The 17940-nt window shown below is 31.8% G+C and overlaps 1 pseudogene; it reads left to right on the forward strand.

Moving 5' to 3' along the window:
• Positions 1–10419: 10419 nt before the first annotated feature.
• Positions 10420–17661, forward strand: LOC114719277 (tetratricopeptide repeat protein 5-like; annotated as a pseudogene).
• Positions 17662–17940: the final 279 nt, after the last annotated feature.

Here is a 17940-nt window from a genome sequence, read left to right on the forward strand (position 1 = left end):
TACGAGAGACCAATACAGCTGCAAAAGAACCCGCGGCCAAAAGGATGATTCCGATTCGCCCCAAACATTTTCTCGTAATTTAGGCCTAGAAACACCAATACTAAACACGATTCAGCTTGGCTTTTATTGGGCTCGTAAATTCTGGGAAAATGAGTGAGGAGTGAGGAAGATGTGCAGTTATGATTGTCTAAGAGCACCGGAGAATTTTCAAACAAAGATTCCACAGTAAAAGGACTGTTGAGAGGGGATGAAAGAGATGGTTTTTTTTTTTTGGTGACAGGATGAAAGAGATGTTTGTCCGGCGAGAAAAGAGACTTATCGAGAGGAAAACGGAAAGGTGTTTATGATATTAATGGCGAAGAGGGAACCAGTGTGAAGAGTGAAGAGGGAAGAAGAAAAATTCAGAGATGAGGAGGGAACAAAGACAGCGATTGGTCTGATGAATACTCAAATCAAATGAAAGTGAAACTGCCTCCACTGGATCAAGCATTGCATCTGGGTGTGCAACTGTAACGAAAACATGCAAGAATGAACACGACCAAAATAGTCCGCACTGAACTACACAGGCAGCGTTGGTCCTACTTGGAAAAAGGTGTGGTCCTTGCAATTTATTAACATGATTTTGATTTTGTTATCTAAAATTTAAAATCAGTGATATTGATTTTTAGAAAATATTAACCGAAATAAAATTAAATTTTAGGAGCCAAAATCTTTATTTTCAAATTGTAGAGACTAAAGTCAAAATGATATTAAATTTGAAAGACAAAAACAACCGGTTTCAAATTTCAAAAAATAAAACTAGGATCAAATTTTGAAAAATAAAAAAATTATATTAACTTGTAAAGATTTTTAAACAAGATGTTGAAAACCATATACTTCCTAATATTTTTAACTAATTATAAAACTTCCTCACTAACTAATTAAACTCTTCTAACCACTAACTTTTATTGAGGCTAATTTTAATATTTTATAAGAAATATTACCTCCAGTCTTAAATATAATAGGTAAATAAATAATTTTATTTGTGAGTATTAATGAAATTAGTTAAGATGATTGTTGGTAACAAATGCGTGTCAATTTTTTTGAACTACGATTTATAAGTATGTGCATTAGAACTACCTTATGATGAAAACCTCTTAATAAGCGTAATCAATAGATATATTTTAAACTTTATTTTAAAAAAATAGAGATACTTTAAAAAAATTATAAATTTGGATGGAGATTGTGGATTTATATTTAGAAAAAAAACAACATCTTTATTTAGCTGCTCTATTTAGAATATATAGGAGGTAGTAGCTAATTTTAACTAATTGGATTAATTTATATAAAGTTGATATTATATGCTTATAATAAGTACTGAATGGAGTGTGGAGTGTGTACATGGAAATCATTCTAAGTTGACAGTATCTTAAAATTATGCTTCTCATGGATCATAGATCACGTGCAAGGACTAAAATTTGTTAAGTTGGCGGCTATTCTATAATTTTACCAAAAATGTATGCATAAATTGTACATTATAATTACAAATAATGTAATAGTTTAGGACTTAGTACCTCTCTCCAGTCCTGGCCCTACCTTCCAAACCAAACAAGAGGGGATGAAAAATATATCTACATTTTTAAATTTTTTACATTATTATATTTCAAGACACAGGTCTATTTATTTAAGCAAATGTTTTTTGTTGACTGACCAATCTGCTTTCACATTAGTTCGATCTTTTTTTAATCAAATTCTCAAATTGAACGGTCGAAATGCAAGTTGTATGGTGTCAATTGACTTAGCTTGGAGCCATCAAATAAGATCGATGAATTGATTTAAAAAAAAAATGTTTTTTTGCCTTTTTCGCATAAAGGCACACAACAATAACTACTTTTGTCTTATCTAAATACAAAAATCGCACATTAAATTATTAACTCCAAAATGTTTGGTTCAATAATTTCATTAAAAAAATTTTCATTGATCTATATCATAAAGATTTGATACAGTTTTATATTAGCCGTGAAAAGTCTAATACAGCTCTCATCTTTTACTTAAATTGGGATTAGCTGCAAAACTTAGGTGGAATTTTGATATAAAAACAAAGATAATAATATAAATCATAAAATAAATGTATAACTAATACAAATCATGTCTTATAATTCAACTTAAAAATGCCTCTAGTTTTCTGAAACCAAGGATGTATATCCTATTTAATTTTTTACCTAGAAAGAGTAGATTTAAATAGGTCAATTTTATTGGCAAAATAGGTGCCCATTTTATTGGTAAAAAGGGTTTCTTATTTTTTTAAAAAATTTTATTGAACTTAATATTAGTTTAATTGTTAATACAAATCAACATAGAACTACTTTTTTCCCCCTTTTGTCGTTTTTAACCTTTCAATCCCCTTGCTCTACCAAAAGAATTATTCCTCCGTCAGCCAGTGGGCAAGTCATATATGTGTGTGTATATAATTTTTAACCTTATGTATATAATATAAAAGTTACATGAAAGAAGAAGAAGGAAAAGAACATCAATTTTCTTACAATATTACGAAAGGGGTGGCTTGTAGTTCATTTTAATTTGAATTTTATAAGGCATAACCCTTTTTTATCGGGAAAAAAATTGGGTGAGTGGGAGAAAAAAAAAGAGCTTTGGGCTTTGGATAAGACTTAGTTGAACACCCAACTCATTTTTTTCCTTGGAATTGAGTCTAAGCATTGAGTTAATTCAGGGAATAGAGAAAAAAATTGGTTTTTTTTTGCCAACTAAAATTTTGGTTCTTTTAATTTTATACTAAATTTAACGTTGTTAATTAGAATTCATTTTGGTGTGAATATTAATGGGTTCATTATCTATTTTCTCATACCACCTATATTGAAACTAATAAAGAACTAGTTCATATTGATAATAGTAATAAAGAAACAATTCCTACTCCTATTAACACTAGTAAATAAAACCACTTAATATAATAAAGGAAGAATTATATTTTTGGATGAAATATTGTATTTGTATCAATCATTCTCGCCCTTAGAACATTTTAGTTTGTCTTTTATGCTACACTTTATAAGTTAAAAAAGTGAGGGGAAAAGAAAAGCACGAAAGAAAAATGAAGAAAAACTTAATTATATTTTTGTTTTATTTAGTAAATGTCAAGTTTTAGGAAAAAATATATATATTTAGTTTTTTAATTTTATATAAGATTTTAGTTTTATTTTTTAACTTTAAAAAATATATTTTAGTACTTTTATCAATATTTAAAACATTAATATCATCATTTTTTATTAAAGAGTTTAGGGACTAAAAATATATTTTTTAAAGTATGACCAAATTAAAATCTTATATAAAGTTAAAAAACTAAAAATATACTTTAGTCTAAGTTTTGCCATATATAAATATTTTTATATAACTAACAAGGTTATTATTATTCATAAAAATTAACCACTTTTTTCTATCTATTTTCTCCATTTCAGTCAAGCATATGAAGAGAAAATCACGCCTCCTCACTTTTTTCGTTTGTCAATTTTTTCCTCATATTTTTTACTCTCAAACAAACATAATAGAAGATCTTGATATATTATGCAATAATATGAAATTGACGTTCAAGGAGTGACTTTTCCTTTCAGTTGTAGTTGTTAAAGAAGCTAGTAGGTTTTTAGAAAAACATTTTTTTGTGATGTAATCCTCTGTAATCCACCCTGTAAATAACTATTTTAAAAGTAACCCTTTTAGTTGTAGTTGATAAAGAAGCAAGTATCAGAATCTTTTAACCTAAGGCTTATCAAGAAGGTATGAAAGAAATATCATTCAATCATTCAAAATTTGATTCTATAATACATAACAAATAGCTTACAAATGTGTTTGCATTTCTGAATCAAAAATTAAATATTTTAACTTAAAAAAAACCTGTATATACTTTAATATTGGTTGTCAATTGTCATAGTTTTCATTTTTTTCATTTTTAGGATGGATTCTTGGGTTTATTTTGAGATCGTCCTTCTTGCGTCTGGGTCCGTAACCTGTGTTTTCGTCAGTTCCATCGCCCCAATGCACCAATCAACCCAGTGGAAGAAGACTCGGCCTCAGACTCAGACGTTGAAGCCGCGGTTCCTCCTGCTCTACCCCTTCCTTCGAAGCTTCCACCGCCGCCTCCAGGCAGATTTGCCTTAGATACAGGAGACCGCAAGTGTGCTTTGACTTGGATTTTCTAGAGTGTTCGGTTGTTCTGCCTATTTTGTTTCTGTTTCGGGGGGGATTTTTTTTTTTTGTTTCTGATCGGCTGGAAGTAGCCAGTGATATTTTGAAAGGGTTTTTGAAAAAGCCCACCACCACCGATGATGTAGGCTTTTAGAAAAACCTTTTTTTGTGATGTAATCCTCTGTAATCCGTCCTGTAAATAACTATTTTAAAAGTAATCCTTTCAGTTGTAGTTGATAAAGAAGCTAGTATCAGAATCTTTTAATCTAAGGCTTATCAAGAAGGTATGAAAGAAATATCATTCAATCATTCAAAATTTGATTCTATAATACATAACAAATAGCTTACAAATGTGTTTGCATTTCTGAATCAAAAATTAAATATTTTAACTTGAAAAAAACTTATATATACTTTAACATTGGTTGTCAATTGTCATAGATGTTTCTGAAGATAAAAAAGAGTACTCCACAAAGTATAAGAACTATAAGGATGAGCGGTGAAATTAACGAGATTATTAAATAAAACAGCAGAAGTAGTGAAAACAGAAACATGTGAGAATAACTTGATTAAGATATTCACGTCCCTCTAAATGACATTGTTTGAGGTAGCAGCAAACTGTGTGGGATCAATCCTTCTTTTGTTAATGCATATAAGATCCAAATAATTCTGATCAGAAAGCAGGCGATCTCTTCTATTATAAATCCAGTAGAAACTTGCTCAAAAGCATAATAATGCAAAAGGACTTGCAGATTGAGACTTCTTTTTCCAATAAAAATGGCATATCAAGTGACCATGTGGGTAAAGAAGAATATGACAAAAATAATCCCTATTCTGTTTGTACTTATGCAAAACCATTGTCCAAACACGATTGGAGATGTTAACACAACCGTTATTAGTCTGGTGAACCTCAGGCTTGAGAAGCCAAGTAAGCGAAGCCAGTAAGGCTATTTAGCTCAACAAAGGTAAGGAAAGTTATATGCTTTGTTGTTTTTTTTTTTTAACCAATGAGTTATCGGCTTTGTTTAGTTGGATGGAAGGTTAGGTGTTTTAATAATTCTCTCTCTTTTCTTTTTATTTTGGAGGGAGGAGAAGTCTATATGAAGTAACATAATAATTGAATCTAATAGAAAAACAAGTGATTTTAAACTCACGGTTTAAGTGATAAACTACACAAAATCATTGAATCAAATTGGAAAATAATAATAAATAAGTTATGCAATATGCATGTACACAAAAAGTTTGTTTCAATAAAAAGGAGCAGAGGAATTTTAATATTAGGTTTGTTTAGTTTAAAAGGGAGGAGATGAAAAATAACAATATATGGACTGTCACACTTTAATCATTTAAAATTTTTTATCTTTGCTTTTGAAATAAAATAGTTACATTGTGATTTATTTTTACTTTATTTTTTAAAAATAAGTATTAAAAAAATCTAATATCTTATTTTTTTTTAATAAAATTATTCAAATATTAAATTGACTCTACCGAAAAACTCAAGGTAACATTAACAGATAAACATGGCAACAACAAAGAAGTACATTGATATAAGGATGTTATGAGAGGACCAAATAAAAATGGCCTTGACCATTTAACCCATCAGTTCTATGGGCCAACCCCTTTGAGTCATGGTTTCTCAGTTAAGGATTACCCCTTTAACAAACTGGGCCTGTTTCCTCCTCCTCTGTCGATCCCCATCCCTTCTTAAAACTCCCAACTATTACCAAACAGTACTATACATGAGTTATGGGAAATTTTTTGTTTTTTGTTTTTGAGAAAATTAAAATGAAAAATATTAAAAAATATTTTTATTGAGGATGATCATAAAAAAATAATTATTTTAAAGAATCAAAGACCAAAATATATATAAAAATACTAAAGCACCCCTAATTAAACTCTACATTTCCTGTCACCACATCTCAACTATTTTAGGCTAAAAATTAGGCGGATTATTCGTTATCTTCAATTATTATTATTATTATTTTTATTTAATTCATACATTATAAAACTTTACAATATCTTCTTCCCTCTCTTCGTTAATCACGAGCCTTGAAATAAAGAGCACCCAAAATTTTGGAACAAAAAATTGAAGTTGTCTCCAGCCATGATAAATTGCCCAATCATCTCTATTTCAATTCATTTTTCATTATTTAGTAAACTAGTATAGTACCCGTGCATTGAATTGATACTTTTCTTATATAAGATAAAAATTTGAATCACCACAAAATAATTAGTTGAATATTACATTTCTGTTTCAAGTCATAATTTCAACTTAATTTAAGAATAAAGTATCCATAAGCTTTTGAAATATGTAATATATGTAAATCTATTATCAACATTTTAAAAAAATTTAATTAATAAAAACAAAATGGTTAGTGAGTTAAAATATTTTGAAAACCACACAAAGATGTACTTCTATAAGTTGAAAGTGATTGTCATGGACAATAACTTCAAGTTTAGACGCCTTTTTCAAAGAGAATTGCCTCTATAGCATGCAAATAAGCAATTCTCACTAAAAATCAAAAAGAGATTCTAAATCAAGAACTGAAAATATAAACTTAATATAAAACTACCAAAACAATATCAAAATATCCATATTCAAGAAATATTTTATGAAGACAGAAGAAATATAGGAAAGAACTATAATAATAGCTTAGGGTTGCAACCCAAAACTTGAAATGTATGCTAAATATGCTTTGGTAGCATTGTATTCAATTATGCAAGAAAACTTCAAAAATCATACAATCTCTTGAAAGGAATATTAGAATACAAAATCATAATATAAATACAAAAAATCAATATCTCAAGCTAATCAATGATATGGTACTCACATATTAAAATGTTGAAACTTCCAAGCAATTGGATGACACAAAATGATACTAAAATTTCATTTTTTTAAAAAAGCTAAAATATGATGAAAATAGAGTAAGGACCAGTAATTTAAAAAAAAAGAAGAAGTAAGGACCAAGGTTACTCCACAATATAGGTGGATGCTTGAATGTCTTCGACTATCCCATCACAAGCATAAACTTTCTAGTATTTTTGTCTGTTAAAAACTTAATAGTATCTGTGCCTTTCTCCTTCTGTCAATTCCCACCAACTTCTCCTCCACTATCATGGTTATCACCTCGAAAGGAGTAAATGTAACTTCTAAGAAATGGATAATATATTCTAAATTCATGAATCGATTATTACAATGGAGAGGAAATATAAAACAACACTTGAGACAAAAAGAACAACAACAATGAGAGGAGGGGAAAGAGAGGAGTCGAAATAAAACAAAATATGGAACAAAAATCAGAAACCTATAAGCTAGATGAACATGTCATCTCCTTTTCACCATCTATAGATTCGAAGACAGTGTTCTATATCTAGATCCGTAGCTCCTTCCTATCCTATTCATTTGGCATTGAAAAGTTACGTTGTGGATCTATAAATATTCAAGATAGAGATGATGATGATGAGCCAATGGGGTAAAGCAACTAATCGAAACTAACTCTATAACATGCATAGCACCCCATGCTCCGTCTAAATAGGCCTACCCACCCTACCTAATGATTAACTCATTCAATCACAATGATAATGGAATATTAGGAAAAAAATGAAAAGCACTCAATTAATTAACTCAAACACGAGTAAGGCTAACTTGTCCTAATTGAAAAGGAAGCAACAAAACCTTTATTGTCATCTTCCTCACAACATATAAAAATGGAGTCTCGTGGCTACCACCATTAGAGCCGGGAATCAGGGCTGGCCCGGCCCTCCAGGGCCGGCCCTTCAGGGCTGACGAGCTTAAAAGGGCCGGCCCTCCAGGGCTGGAATTTTAAAAATACCCTAATTTGCTAGGCCCGGCCCTTAAGCTACAGGGCCAGGGCCGGCCCGCGGGCTTTTGGCCCGTTTAAGAAAAAATACTATTTTTTATATTTATCATATTTTTTATAAAAATAAATCAATGAAATTATTAATAAAAGACATAAATATGAATAAAATTAAGTCACATATAAAATATCATCATATATAAATATTCATCAACATCTAAGAACATCTAAAACATTCATTAACAAGATAACAACATCTAAAAGTTTTATTTATAATGCAATTGTGCAATAAATAAACACTATTATTAATCTTTTGAAACTTCATCATCACTATAATTAATTACTTTTCTTCATAAGTATACTTTTCTTTCGTAACAAAAATATCAAGTTTTTCTTCTTTATAAGAATTTTATTTTTAAATTTTACAATCTAACTATTTTTTTACTTTAATGTGAGAAACATTGCTGTTAAAACTCATGAATTTCTAATTCAAATTATAGAATCACAAGTTATATAAGTATAAAAATATTCTATTATCAAATATATATAGTTTAAAAATATCAACGCATATAATATAAATCAAATCATTATTAAAATCCAAATTAACCCATTTTTTAAAAATTTAATTGGATAAATTATTATCTAAAACTAAATTTACTTTTAAAATGATAATAATAACTAAATATTTGAAATATTATTAACAATGTAAAAAATTAATAACATTAATATTATATAAAAAAATTTTAAAATAAAAAAAAATATAAAAGGGCTTAAAAGGGCTGGCTCGTGGCCCTCCAGGGCCGGCCCTTTTAAGCCCTCGGCCCTCCAGGGCCAGCCCTCCAGGGCTTATGTTTCATTTTAAGAGAAAAATATCAAGCCCGGCCCTCATAATTTCAGGGCCTAAAAGGGCCGGCCCGACGGGCTCGGCCCGTTTTCCCGGCTCTAACCACCATGGAGAATAATAAAATAAGACTTCCAATGTAATCTTGTGATAGTAGTTTGTAGTAGATAGCCTTGTCATCTTCATCGTTCATGAGAAAGAGGAAAAGGACGAGTGTGCATGGCAACATTCATGGCTATTTAGATAATTGTGGTAATTGAATAACTGCCATATCCTCCCATACAATAGGTGAAAACTAACACGTTTAAACTAAACACGCTCCCTCTAGGCATGCACGTACAAGTGATAGGATTTGAATCCGTTTTTAATATTTCTCAGATTAATGGTGAATGATTAAGCAATGGGTTGTTACCAAGGCAGATATATCGGACTATTAGAAACATGGCTAGAAAATGGGTAAAAAATGTGGCCTTTTTTTTTAAAGAAAAAAAGAACATTTATTTACTCATAGGTGATGTCACGTGTCATGCTGCCAATAACTCCTGCTTTGTACTATACTTTTATATATTAATAGATTAATAGATAAATAGATGAGTTCATCGTATTAAATATAACATAATTAAAAAATTTATGTTTTAAATTTTTAAAAAAATGAGTTTAAGTAGTTTCTAACATTAATAAAATATTATAGACGAGTAAACAACAAAGATACAATAAAATTTGGAAAAAGTTAAAAACGAATTATTTTTTTATGATTTTAATCAAAAGAAAAATAATTTTTATTTTTCGTCAAAAATATCTTGCATTACTTATTATGAAAACTTTATATAAATTGAAACTAATTTACTTTTAAAGGTTAAAAAAGGGTTTTTGCATCAATATGAGCTAGCTTCTAATTTTTCTGTTTTTTTTTTCAAAGCTAGCTTCTATTTTTTTTTTTTGATAGAAAAAGCTAGCTTCTAATTTTAATGTTATGGAAAAGATCAAATTGAAATCACATAAAAAATTTATTCTTTTGGTGAAAAACGAATTAGAGACTTATCTTTTTTTCTTTGGCCAGATAATGAGAGACTTATCTAATACTCTAATATATAGGGAGATTCAAATATTAATGATGAAAGATATAATTCATATTAAAACACCGACTATCACATCTTAGTAGTCAAATTTGAGTGAACATTTAAAGTATATAATTATTTTGTAAAATTATTAAATAAAAAAATAAAAAATTGAAGGATAAACGGAATACTCCCCCTATTTTTCGGCCCATAACTGCTAAATACCACTACTTCAGATGTGAGAGAGAATGTTTGGGTTTGATGAGCAATTTATTATTTATTTTATACACTTGTATTTTGGTTTTTAGTATTTTTAAATATTTATAATTTTTAAGATCTTTCCAAAAAATAGTTTTTTTTAAGGTATTTTTCTTTACTTTTTCCTTTTTTGTTATATGTTTTAATTTAATTCAGCCCAACGCACTCACGCTTGCTTGCCGCCAAAGCTTCAACGGCTTGCTTAAAAAGACAGGGCTTTCTAATTTCGCTGGGCTCCTTCGTCTTCGGTTGGCTGCCTTCATCATAGCATAAGATGAGCAACACAACTGATAAAAACTCTTTAACAGAAGCCTCTCAAGTCGCTGAAGATCTTTACTGCACCCGAGGCAATTATTTTCCGGGGAACGAAGATGACAAAATCTCCAAATTGCAAGAACAATCTGCTGTTGCTCTGAAACTCCTGGATTCTATTCCTCCAGGTAAATTTTCTTTTCCATATTCTCTGATGATTCTCTCTGGACTCTCTCTCGTGCTGCGTCTCGAACAAGCGACCCTGCGGCTGAGACCATTACTCCACGCCAGCAAGCCACGCAAGACGCAAGCTTCTTTTGTGGACAAAAAGGTAGCAGCAAGTTTTGATTCGGTTTTAGTCAAAGTATCCAAAATTCACTTCGTTGATTTTTTTCTTCCCAATCATAAATCATCCTCCCTGCTAGAGGAAAAAAAGTTACCCCTGCAACAAGGAACATTTCAATATCTCAGGGGAAGATATTGGATGTATGCCCTCACTATAGCAAAGAAGCAGAGGATCACCTATTTAATTCAGTAAGTACAATAAAGTTGTTAGTTTTTGGGTCTAAGCGCATACACTATTTATGACTGACTTTTCTATTTCTATGCACCAGGTCAAGTTAAATCCATCACTTGCTGATGCTTGGCTATGTTTAAGTAACTGCATTTGTAAGAGAGGGGATCTACCTGCCGCAAAAGACTGCCTCGGTGATGCATTAAGCAAGGTTAATGCTGAAATTAAGTTCCTAATACTTGGCCGAAATTGAAGATGATATTTGGTGGAGCCCAATTGCGTGTCATTTTTCTTTTACTTTTTCCTCCTGTTGATGGATGAAAACTTATCGAACGACAACCATGAATTTTACCCTAACTGATCTTTTTCATATAATGGGATTCTATTGTGAGTTTGATAGTTTTGGAGCTTCTAATATTAATTAATTGTAACTCTGGGGAGAACAATCATAATCCGGAAAGTGAACATCGATAAACAAATAAACAAGAAAGATAAAATTTTTCTGAGTGTGTATATTTGAGATTCTTCGTTGTTGCTTGAGTAGAAAGCAAAATCAATGTTTTAAGTGAGGGTGCTTGGATTTTTTTGAATACTCCTACGGCTTTGTGATCAAATCTGTTATGGGCTATGATTGTTCATAAGGCTTCTCTTTGATGTTCAGTGAGCACATGGATTTTCCTTGGGGGTGGGTTCTGTTTGACTGAAGAGCGAAAGAGAGGACAAAAAAGAGAACAATAGAAGGCCCTGATGAATATATAGCACATGGATTCTCTTATTTAGTGCCACGCAGTGTCACCAGAATAAAGAATAACAAACATGTGCGACAAATTATATACTCCAATAATATGACAAGTACAATTTTGGCCATCCCCAATACAAATGCTTTAATACCTTTTTCCGTATCTGCTATGTTGTTTAATAAGTGCTCCAGCAATTTCCCTTTTTCTAGATTGGTGGAGGCATTATCTTGATGCAATAGTTTTCTTCTTGATTTTTTGATATTATTTGTTGGGAAAAATTTGTTGCAGAGGAGAAATTTATTGTGATGACTGAAGAATTTTATGATTTTAAACATTCCTTATGCAGATATATATTAAAAGTCATAATTTTTCTGTCCGAGTTTCAGTTTTGGGTTGCTATGGTTCTGATTTTGTGAGTTGATTGACGTAATGATAGATATTGGTTGTTCTTTCAGGGTCCTGATAAGAAGATTCTTTGTCAGTTATCAATGCTTACTAGAAAAATGTCAAAAGGTAAGGGACTAAATTGTAATTTTTGTCATTCAATATCTTTTAATTTGTCCAAATTCTTTGGTTACTGTTTGATTGCATGTAAAGTGGGTGTTTCTGGACTAGTTACTTTGGTTCTTTTTATACTGCATGTAAAATTTGAATTTCTATATATCTGTTCCTTCCCAGGTGCTGAGAATGAAGCAGAACTTCTTGGGGAAAGCATTCGACATGCCAAGGAAGCTATTGCTTTCGATGTCACGGATGGGCATTCTTGGTGTAAGATTCCCTATATACTAACATGCATTCAAAGAACAAACCCTGCTTTGGTATCAAGCAAAAGTTTACACGTTCACTGAATAACCCTGCACATTTGAAGTTCACATCACCTTGTCTTTATTTGAAGTTCATATATTTTCTAGTATGATGTGGGAAATTTGGCTGTTAATAGAGATGTAAATGACAGGACAAAATATAGTAATAAAGGTCACAAAATAATTTTATTTCCTTCCTTGATATGAGTGGCAACGATTGAAATAAAACATCATGCTGGTACAAAAAAATGGAGATGGAGGGGAGTGAGGGGAGAGGAGAACCAAGAGGTGGGAAGCCTTAGGTGTCTCTTGTGTTGGATACCTCTTCTGTCTTCTCTCTGCTGGAGAGGGGAAACTGAATTAGAATTGTAGACAACAATAGTTCAAAATACAATGTTTATTTCATTCAGAGGAGGAATGTATGCATACAAAGAGAGTGAGCCTTAGTAATTATGGCTTAGGCCAACTAACACGTAACCTGTAATAAATGAATGACTATTTACACTGATATTCTAACAAGAATTAATAGTCTGGTAGCCTTAATCCCAATTTCTTCAGTTTCGCCAACTTTGGAGGAGGGTTATATATAATATTACACACCCTAGAAACAAGGAAATGAATCCATCATTAGACCTCTTATTATCTTTCCTCCCTTTTTTCTTCTGACTCCAACAAGCCCAAGAGAAACTGTATCTTTTTCCTTAATTCCCTAAGGTATTTTCCACATTCTTTGCTTATCCTTCAAATTCAGTTCTGTGATGTGAATGAATAATGCACATTAGTGGCCCAATTTTCTTTCTCCTTTTTTTAACTTAAAATATTTGGCTGTTCCAAACATAAATGGCAACATCTATATGTTTTAACATCATCTGATCTTCTTGACAGAATTTAGGAAATGCATGTTTTACAAGTTTTTTGGTCTCTGGAGCTCGGAATGATATCAAACTTCTAAATTCTCTAAAAGCATATCTAAATGCCGTGAGTATGCTGAAAACTTAACCTCAGTTGTTTGTTTATTTAATAAATTTATCTTCTTTTTTGTTGTTACTTCCATTATAAGAACTTGTTAAGCATGTTGACTTTTAGGATACTCTTTATACTAGTATTGGAATGGCTGGGCATTAGGCCCAAGACAATTATGGTTTTGCTGGTTTTACTATGATTCCTTTATCTAGGAAGATACTAGGGAGGGGCTGGCTTTTTGTCAAATCTAGTACTATATATGTTTTTCTGTTGGCAGGATGAAAGAACATGCAGACTTTGCCTAAGAAAACCTTCACAGAGATTATCATACTGTGTAAAAATGTTACCGAATTTTATGTTTTTGTTTTAATAACATAAGACTTAATGTTTTGTTTATATCTAAGAGGATAAAGATGAAAGAATGAAGTCCAATCCAGATTTACCTTTTAGTAATGGCCATGTAAGTGTACTTGTTCTCCTCTATGTGTTTTTGTATCTCTGAATCTCTTTCTTGATTTATGTCACATTTCAAGCAATTCACTATGCCTATATTTTCAGTCTTTCTGAAACTTTTAATTGCCCTCTAATGTCCAAATTTATATGTGGTCTTGGAATTTACAATCCGGATGATTAGTTGTGGCAAAGGCTAGCATTATGGAATACTTATCTGGCTCGGTCATTTGTCCATCATCACCACAGAGACCAATTTCCGATTTTTCTGTACTTTGTTGTTTCACTCTTGTTGGCGTAATTATAATTTTTTCCTTGCGTTTGATGTCTAGATTTTACAACAACTTTTCTCAATTTAATTCCTCAGAAAAATTTTGTTTCCCTCTGTCATTTTTATTGAGACATTTTTGTGTGTTCTGGTTATCAGTTTATCACTGTTCTTTCTTCTGGCAGGGAGATATTAAGCTTTTCATTACGGACGCACAGAATAGGGCCCGTGAATATGCATATAAGTATGAGCCTATTCCATTTTGGTCACGTCTCTTAACATTTTCCAACTCCTAAAATAATAAAATGCACAAAAATAACAATGTCAAAATCATTCACACTGTAAGCATCTGATATTGCACACAAACAGTATTTAGTAATGACTTTTGCTTGTTAATTGCAATCATAAATAATTTTGTTACGGTGATTCAGATATCTAGAGGATTATGAGGGGGCAATCAGTGCATTTGAGGCTGTTATTTCAAAGAAGCCAAGGCTGAATGCTGCGACTGAGGTTCAGAAGATAGTCAACCTACTCGACAAGTTGGATGATCTTATGAGGGTAACAAAATTTCGCCATGAGTGGTTAATATAAAGCTAGTGGCTTCTTGATTACTATTTTTATTTGATTTGTTTTGGTAATTTGATTTCCTAATATGGAGAATGATAGAAGCTGGTAATTGCACAAAATATTGACTCTAGTTTATCCCCATTCCCTTTCTCCCCTTCACAAAACAAGAAGTATGAAAGTGAATGATGACAGCCAAGATATTATTTTAGTGACTTATCTGATATTAGACTTCTTCTGTTTTATGTATAAGATTTATGCACAGCAGGGCCAATTAAGATCTAAGCAAGAGGCAAGTTTGGCCTCATCTTTGGCTGCTGTTAAATGTAAGCTCCCTTCTTAACTCTATACATATATACATATATATATATATTTCAGTTCATAGTCCTTTTAAATTTTGTTGAACTCTACTCTCCTCTCTGTTTTTATTTTTCTATGTGATAATTAATATACTCCCTTCATTCACATTTTCCATCTTGAAAGTGAGTTCATCATACAAAAGAGCTATTGTAGACCATTTATTGAAGGGTTTGAACAGAGCAGTAGCTGTGGACGGGAGGGTATTGTGCTTTGTTACGAATGACATTGATGTTCCCCTGTAAGTTCTCATATCCTGAGAATTGCCTTCATGTTTGAATTATGTCCTAACTGCTTTCATGGCTGATGATGTTACTATTTCATTGCATGGTGTATCGGAGGTCTATGCATTATATGCTGATTCTTTTGAGAGTATTTATTTATTTATTTATTTATTTTGGATAGAATCTTTTCCTATTTAGGCACATTGTGTGTGTTTGTGCGTGTGCTCATGTTGCCACTGAGACAATTTGTTATTGACAAATACTTTTAACTTATACATGTGTAACTTGAACCCAAAACTGTCGACAAGGAAATGACTTGTTAAATCAAAAGTAATGGGCATGTCAAATAATGGGGGTCGAAGAAAATCTTGAACAAGGAAGAAAATAAACGTTGTGGCAGTTTAAATAGGGTAAGCAAGTGATTAAATCTTGAACAAGGAAGAAAATCTTCGTGTATATAGATAGGTCAGTCAAATAAGCTTGTAGGCTAGGCCTAAATCAAACTAGGATGGGGGCCCTTGATAAGGCCGCTAGCCTATTTCCACTCCTAGTCATAGGAGATGGCTTGGAGGGATTGAATCCCTGAGGAAACAATTGAGGAAATAGTTTGAAATCAAAGACCTGGGTAGGCTCGAATATTTCATCATAATTGAAGTGGCTCCCTCATGATAAGGGAGGGATTTTTATAATGGCAAAAGAATATATTTTTTTAATTTATGTAAACAAACTGGGGTGTAAACCGACAAACACATGATAGTTTGTGCAGTGAGTGTGATGAATTCACACATGATCCAAATGAGTCACATTCATCGGTAGTGCATAGAATACTATATCATTTGAAGGGTACATGAGGAATGTGATATCTTTTTAGGGTTAAACCTTAACTTTTGAAGCCTATATATGGATGCAGACTATGCAAGATCTCCAGTCATTAGGAAAGAAGTTGTTGATTAATATTGCTCACTGTAGTGTGGAATAGAACTGAAGAAAAAATATTGATGTAGATTGACACCTTACTAAAGAGGAAGTTTATAGCAATTTAACTTTTGTGCGCTCCATATGGAATCAATGAGAAACAACGACTTAAATTCCCAGATGGTTTCACCTTGGTTTTTAAGTTCAAAGCTTATTTTCATCAGTGATCTTGAGAGACGATTTTCTCCCCTTACTTCTATCATTGGCTTTAATAATATTATGATGTAATAAATAAAATAAAATGCCTACATGCGTACTCATGAATAACTACTCAGAAATTAATTTGGGAGCCAAGTTTGGCATCTTATGTTACTTGTTTCGTTCTGCAGATACTACTTGCTTCGTGATTCAAATCAAACTTGCTTCGTTCTTACAGTTTATGGTGTGCGTAAGGATGTGGTAAGAATTGGTTTCTGCAGTTTTATCCTATTTTCTTTCTCCTCCTTATGCAATTTAGGCACAGTTTTCTTTTTCCTCAATAAACATCAAGGACTTTAGGGTGATAAACCAGTGGGATGACTGGAGCTTAAGCTGAGTCATTTGGATGTCTGTGCGTTTTCAAGTTAGTAGAGACACTCTTAAGTTATCATTATGTACTTAAAGGAATACTGCATTGTACTTGTTTTGGAGTACCTAAAGATGATTTGGTAAGGCTTGAATTTAGAAGTTACATGCTTGGTGGTGAAGATAGCATGGCCAAAACATAAGAAGAAAAAGAGAGGGGAAAGAAAGCAAAAGCATATCTCTTATTGGTATGTTGCTTCAACTTCTTTTTCAGATCAAAGAAACAGATTGGTTGACACTGCTTGACCCTAAACTCTGTCGTGTTGATTTTTCATGGAAGGGGAAGGTGTGGTTTTTTGTCCAATTCATGCTAACTCAAACTTACTACTACCTCCCATCCTTAATATAAGAGCTAAACAGGAGATTTATTTTTGTCCTTAATATAAGATTTCAATTTAGTTGATCTCCCAAATTTATCCCTTCCTGCCCAAAATGTCCCTATTAATTGCACATGTAAAGGGGCAGTTTTAATACATATGATGAATAAGGATATTTTAGGAAAGCCAACACATATTTATTACATATAATTAAATTAACTAATTTTGTTAATATTCTCAAATTAGAAATGTAACTCTTATATTAAGCACTTGGGGTAGTACGTTTCAGTATCACCAGCATGCTAATAATTTCCTGATTCTTTAGTGTCTCCATATAATAAAGACATTCGTTCTAACTAAGTATTCACCTTTGTGTTATGTGTATGTTTCTTACATTAGCATTACCTGTTCAAGTCTATATATGTGGACTTCCCGAAACAAGTACTTGTGAATGGAAAAGCTATGACTCCTCAATAGGCTGTTCACTCATCTACATATGCACAACATATATGCACATCATAATGACATTAATGTGAGCTCTATTTTTTCGGCTGTTTGTGTGCAACGTAAACTTTTGTGAGGGGATTTAAAATCTCGTGAGGAAATTAATGCCAATTATATTGTCCCAAAATTCGCAAATTATAGTGAAATTTCTTGGCACTTGATTGTCATTTGTTTATGAATCGGAAACGAGCAATATGTCTTTTGACCACTAGCCATTGGGGTCATGCTGGCATCGGTGACTTACAAAATCATTTTGGGTGGTATAAAGTTGATGATTGATTGATTGTTAGAGTATTA

The sequence above is a fragment of the Neltuma alba genome, unplaced genomic scaffold (genome assembly GCF_004799145.2).
Source record: "Neltuma alba isolate B1F8T4 unplaced genomic scaffold, ASM479914v2 tig00011902_pilon, whole genome shotgun sequence".
Taxonomy (NCBI): Eukaryota; Viridiplantae; Streptophyta; class Magnoliopsida; order Fabales; family Fabaceae; genus Neltuma; species Neltuma alba.